Source organism: Camellia sinensis, chromosome 8 (genome assembly GCF_055761805.1).
Source record: "Camellia sinensis isolate YWXY chromosome 8, ASM5576180v1, whole genome shotgun sequence".
In the NCBI taxonomy this organism is placed as follows: Eukaryota; Viridiplantae; Streptophyta; class Magnoliopsida; order Ericales; family Theaceae; genus Camellia; species Camellia sinensis.
The window spans coordinates 124940450-124946893 of record NC_138968.1 but is presented as its reverse complement, the minus strand read 5'-3'; the positions used below and the strand labels follow the sequence as shown (position 1 = coordinate 124946893).

The 6444-nt window shown below is 47.3% G+C and overlaps 1 long non-coding RNA gene across 1 annotated transcript; it reads left to right on the top strand.

The window, feature by feature from the left end:
- Positions 1-3405: 3405 nt before the first annotated feature.
- Positions 3406-5114, top strand: LOC145797091 (uncharacterized). Its single transcript, XR_014338165.1, has 2 exons — positions 3406-4460; positions 4550-5114. It is a non-coding gene; the product is annotated as an uncharacterized LOC145797091 (long non-coding RNA).
- Positions 5115-6444: the final 1330 nt, after the last annotated feature.

The window sequence follows — 6444 nt, the reverse complement described above, 5'->3', positions numbered from 1 at the left end:
ATTTTGGGCTTTTACTCAGAACCTTGCTATTGAATAGCTCGGTCCAAGCACGCTGTGGATAGCGCGGTCTCAAAAAGTGAAACCAAGGTACAAGTTGTAAAAAGAATAGCCGAGCTAGTCAGAACTCGGTCAATTCTGCCAGTCTAGCATGGTTGTTTTAGTTCGGTCGTTTTGTCGTCCGACCGAGGTATAACCATCTCACTTGGTTTAAGCAGTGAGGGGGTATTGAAGGATAAGCATTATCTTTCAAGAGTGTGATCCCTAGGAGGACTCTACGTGGAGGAATAAGAGTCCTACTAGGATTGTGCCACACGGAACCTATAAAAGCTCACAACATTACCTATGGAGAGGTAACACAACTTTGATTCCTGAATTCACAGAGCTTTTGTGTCTATTGTCTATTATGCTGACTTAGGCATCGGAGGGGTTTCCGACATACACCCGCCGGTTAGCTCACGTTTGTATTTTCAGGTGGCAAAGTGACGACGTAAGGAGGAGCGCAAGCTTGATCAACAGGATTATACGAGAAGAATTATTTCGTGCTCGTACAATTGGCGCCGTCTGTGGGAATCACAGAAAGAACAAAACCTCTTGATCAAAGTTTTCCTCGCTAGATTAGACGCAATGGCGCACAATGAAGATTTGCCGCAGTCCGCCATTGATGGACAAACCCCAGAGGGAGGTGGGAGGCGCGAAGGTTTTCCTTCCATCCCTCCCATGGCAGATTTAGAACCCCAACGACAGAACCCCCGGAGGCATGCAAGGGGGAGGCAGGGTAACAGCCCCCGTCGCTCATCAAGTCCTGATAGGCAGAGACGGAGGATCGACCCTCAAGTTTTGGAGGATCGGGTAAAGGAGTAGGACGAGTTAATTAGGAAGATGGCGGCGGACGTGGAATTAATGAAGCGCCAGATAAAAGGAAAGGGGGTGGCGATAGAAGAGAGGCGCAAAAGCAATACGCCTCCTCGCCACTCGGAATATCATGGTAGACATACCACACTGTCACAAGCAGTGAGTAGGAGCCTCAGGACATGCGACACTCAATCAAGGACTGCCAAGATTCGTTACTCCAGGTCTGAAAGAAAGAGGACTGAGAGGTCATATACTGAGGGAAGCACCTATCGGCCCTCATGCATGCACCAGATGTCATCCAGGCAGACAGAGCTGCCTAGGTCGTTCGATTTGCGAACTGTGCTCGAAGAAAGGGCACGATGGAAGGAGGATGCCAAGGCACGCGACCTGCGCAGAGTTTCAGCCCTTCAGCGGTTAGCTCCTCGGACGCATGGGAGTGTAGAGGTAGGAATGCCAATACCGCACCTTGCCTACGAACCAACAGATAAAGCATTGGCAAGGCTACATAGCTCGCCGTTCGTTCCGACAATTGAGAACGCACCATTACCTTCAGGCTTCATCCAGCCTAAATTTACAACTTACAAGGGGAAAACAGACCCCTACATGCACCTAAGCCACTTTCACCGGGTCATGGCAGTATACCTGCGGAACGAGGCTTTGATGTGCATCCTATTCCCATCCAGCCTTGGCGACTTAGGTTTAACCTGGTTCGAAAGGCTACCAGAAGGCAGCATAGCCTCCTGGGTGCAATTAGCGGAGGCATTCATGACTAGGTTCCGAACGAACACCAAAACACCAGTGGAGATCGATCAACTACTCTCCATTGACATGGGCGACAAGGAGACGCTGAGATCCTACAACAGTCACTACTGGGAGACCTTCAACCAGATAAGAGACTGACCCACCAATCTTGCCATCGCGCAGTACAAAAGAGGGCTACTAGTCGGAAACAAGTTGAGGGACTCAATCACAATGACGCCCCCCCTCACGATGGAGGCCTTGATGGAAAGAGTACACCAGCATATTCGGGTGGAGGAGGACAGCACCCGTGCTAAAGCAAAATCTGGCACAACAACAATGCCAGATAAAAAGACTACAGCAAAAGTGTAAAAAATATTGATAGAGATAAATTGTATGTATTATTGATTGATGTGTTAATTGTGTCTATTACAAATGGTGAGTGGCTCATTATATAGGAGAGGGTGAGTGTAGTAGGTGAGGAGTAGGTGAGGGTAAATTGGTGGTAGGTGTAGTAGGTGTGGTAGTAGGTGGTGGTAGGTGTAGGTAAATTCTAACAGCCCCCCGCAAACTCAAGGAGGATAGAAACTAACCAACTTGAGTTTGAAGAGAGAAACAAAACAAGAAAATACATAAAAATAAAAAAGGATAGGAGACACTGTATGGTCGTGTCAGACCGTTGGTGAAGACACTGAATGGTTGTGTCATAACGGTGTAGAGGACACTGTATGGGGGTGTCATAACCATGTAGAGGACAGTTTATGGGGTCATGTCGGACCGTTGTAGCAGACAGTTTACGGGGTCTTGCAGGACCCTGGTAGAAACTAACCGGAATCAATGTCGGGACAGTTTACAGAGTCTTGTCGGACCCATGAAGGAGCTAACCGGAATCAATGTCGGGACCGTTTACAGAGTCTTGTCGGACCCTTGTAGAAATTAACCGGAAACAATGTTGGGACAGTTTACAGAGTCTTGTCGGACCCTTGAAAAAGTTGCACCCTCAAAAGGTGTGCCCAATTTTGTCAAAAGGCATGCCATCAAAAGGCGTGCCCAATTCATCAAAAGGTGTGCCGGACATGATGGCGAGGCACGTGGGCGCCTTGGCTTGCGTGCCCGGTTGTCGGCTGGTGGCAAGAGGCGCGCGATGCGCGTGGCTGCCTTGGCTATTTAACCAAGGTTGATGCTGAGGCTGAGGCAGAGAAAAGCTGTGAAAAACCTCTGAAAAAAAAACTTCGTTGTGCTGAGAGAGAGTCTGAAAAACTCTTCGTTGTGCTGAGAGAGAGGGTCTGTAACACTCTGTTGCGAGAGATATTCTGTAACACTCTGTTGCCCAGAAAATGGCCTCGTCCTCGTCTTCCCGTGGACTGCTCACCCTCTTTCCCGACCTCAACGAGTCAACGAGAGAGAGAACTGGTGCGGTGGCACTGGAAACTCAACCAAGCGCCCCGGAGTTTGCTCCGTTGAACTTTCCGATGCGGTCGGTGGAGCAAAGAATGGCAGTGCAGTCGGATGTGGAGGCCAATCAGTATACTCTGAAGGCATGTGTGGAAAGCATGACGGCGGTCACAAACTTGTCGAACCGGCTGCAGAGTAGGACAAATGAGGTGCAGCATTTAAACTCCCAGCTGGCTCTGCTCCAACGCATGTATAAGGATGCGCGAGCAGAGATAAGCGTGCTAAGGGCGGAAAACAAGGAGCTGAAGCGGAAGGCCACTGTGATGTTCCGATTTGGAGGGTCGCCATATGCTGCAGTGGAGGAGTATGGTGGTGTGAACGTGCTGGGCGGCGTGGAAAACACGGAGGCAGCACCGTCAAGGGCCGTCCAGGACGGAGGCAAAAAGAAGAGACCGGCGGCAGAGTAGGTCGGTGGGTGGCCGTCTGCAGAAAAGAAAACAAAGCTGTTGTTGTTGTGATTTGTTTTTTTTTTTTTTTTTTTGTGTAAAATTGTGATCGGGGTTGATCCCTGAGAGGAATAAAAGAAGGTAAAGTTTAGTGTGTAAATCTTTATCACACGAATTGGTGAAAAACAGCAATGTTGTTTGGAAATTATTATTATTATTATTATTATTATTTTTTTTTTTTAATAAGAATAATAATAATAATAATAATAAGAATAAGAATAATAATATATTAAGGTAGAAAGCGTTTGGGATGAGGGAATCGGTCAGGAGAGTGCAAAAGGTAACAGAAGATAGGTTGGAAAAGTGACAAAGTAGTGGGTGAGGCTAGTGGGTGTCCTTGAGTGGAGAGAGAGAGAGTGCCTGAGGCTATCCACAGAACAAGGGTGTCCACCTCAACCAACTCCACTCATTTCCTTTTGTTTTATTTTCAAAAGCAGGTGGAGCAGTGTGCATATCAGTGTGGGTATTGTTTATTGTATTTTATTGTTATTGTTATTTTATTTGTTTTTGTCAAAGCTGCAGAGAGAGTGAGAGAAGGAAAGAGAGATGAAAAAAAAAAAAAAACATTATCCTACTCCTCCTCGCCGACCCTCTTCTTCCCTATTCTTTCCCCTCGAACACGATCCGCTCGATCTCTCGTAATTGAGACGACCACCGTCGCCGAAGCTCAAACTTCAGAGGAGGCTCGTTCGGAGTCTGTTGCTCGCCGCCTAATCCTGCTTCGTCATGCGAAGAGTTCATGGGATGATCGTTCATTGCGAGGCTTCTTGATACCTGCTTCCTTCTTTATCTTGCAAAGATCATGATCGCCCTTTGAGTAAAGCGGGACAAGCTGATGCTATTGCAGTTTCACACAAGCTCCAGCAGTTGGGTTGGATTCCTGAGCTTATTTTGTCCAGTGATGCAGTGCGAACAAAGGAAACACTTAAAACTATGCAAGAGCAAGTGAGAGGATTTTTGGAAGCTGAGGTACATTTCATTTCGAGCTTTTATTCAATTGCAGCAATGGATGGACAGACAGCTAAGCACCTTCAACATGCTATCTGTAAATTTTCAAGGGACGAGATACTTACAGTTATGTGAGTTCTGCTGACTGTAACAGCTTGTTTGGAGTTCCATTTAATAGGTGTATGGGACATAACAGAGGATGGGAGGAGGCAGCCTCAATGTTCTCAGGCACCTCCATAGAGCTGAAGACCTGCATGGGCCACCAGTTGAGTTCATGGCTGCTGCTGCTGCTGAGTACTGAAAGAGGTGGTGTGGGTACTGCACACCATACCCTTGCCCAGCTGCCGCTGTCGTGTAGTTGGTGGCAGCTCCTCCTCCTCCTTCACCTGTTCCATTAGTCCCTTCTCCGAAATTCAGATATGGGTAGAACGCAGCTGCCGCTGCTGCCGCTGTCATCATCCCACCAGCACCAGCGCCGTAAATGGGATACTGAGAGGCAGTTGCGAGACTGGTATTGACGAAATGGGTTTCAAAAAAGGAAGTGAAATTGGGGCTTTTGGGGAGTGATGAGTTGTTCTGTCAAAGAGTGTGGCGAAGTGTTTGTGGATCAATATGTGACGCTTCGGCGAATTCCGAATCAAACAGCGGGAGAGAAGGTATGTGTTTGTGATATGTGTTGAAAAACTCCCGCGGGCAGCGAGGGCAGCGAAGGCAACGTTGCCGGCCGGCTGCCCGCCGGAAAGAAAGGAGTATAGGCCTAAATCTTATAGCTCTGATACCATGTAAAAAATATTGATAGAGATAAATTGTATGTATTATTGATTGATGTGTTAATTGTGTCTATTACAAATGGTGAGTGGCTCATTATATAGGAGAGGGTGAGTGTAGTAGGTGAGGAGTAGGTGAGGGTAAATTGGTGGTAGGTGTAGTAGGTGTGGTAGTAAGTGGTGGTAGGTGTAGGTAAATTCTAACAGTCAACACGGTAGAACGCCCAAGCAGGAATGGACGAGGCAGGCGGGCCAACAGAGAGGACTCAGACAAAAGGTGGCTAAGAGTCCGCACTGCCATCACTACGGTGTTCAAAAAACCAATCTACCAAATTCTCAGTGAAATATGCGATGAACCTTTCGTCAAATGGCCAGCTAAATTGGGAGAAGCACAAAAAGACTATGACGAGAGGTCTCGGTGCACCTTTCATGATGAAAAAGGGGCACCGCACTGAAAATTGCATGCCATTGAGGCAACATTTAGAGGAGCTAGTGGCGGCTGGGCATCTGGACCAATACATAGAAGGAGGGACACAACCAGCCCCCCAGAACCACAACATCCCAGATAGGATGCCAGTCAACGCTCCACCTCAAGGCGTGATTAACGTAATACATGGAATATTTGAACCTGAGCGAATATGCGAGCTCAGAGGAAAGATCAAAAAGGCTGAGCACTTAAGGGAGGTATTAAGTGCACAACCTATCATCAAGAAGGGGAAAACAGAGGCCACGAATGTCATATCCTTTTCAAAAAAAGACTTGGCAAGGATATATAGCCCTCACAGTGATGCTCTAGTCGTCACTCTACGCGTCAAGGATTTCGACGTCAAACGGATTTTGATTGACCAAGGGAGCTCATGTGAAATTATGTATTACGAAGCTTTCAAACAATTGAAACTGGAGGATAAAGACTTGGCACCTGCTGTATCTCCCCTGATCGGATTCAACTCAATGCCAGAATGGCCAGTTGGCAAGATAATCCTCCCAGTCAGAGCAGGAAGCATGACGAAACAAGTGAAATTCTGGGTATTGAAAGTCTCTTTCACTTACAACATAATCTTGGGAAGGACATGGTTGCATGCCATGCGATCGGTAACGTCAACCTACCATCAAGTAATGCGGTTCCCCAACGAAGCCGGAGTAATTGAAGAGGTCTTTGGAGACCAGATCATGTCCAAGCAATGCTTCATCACAGTAAATGGCAGTCGCGCTGCCAAAAGGTATGTACAGATGGTGAA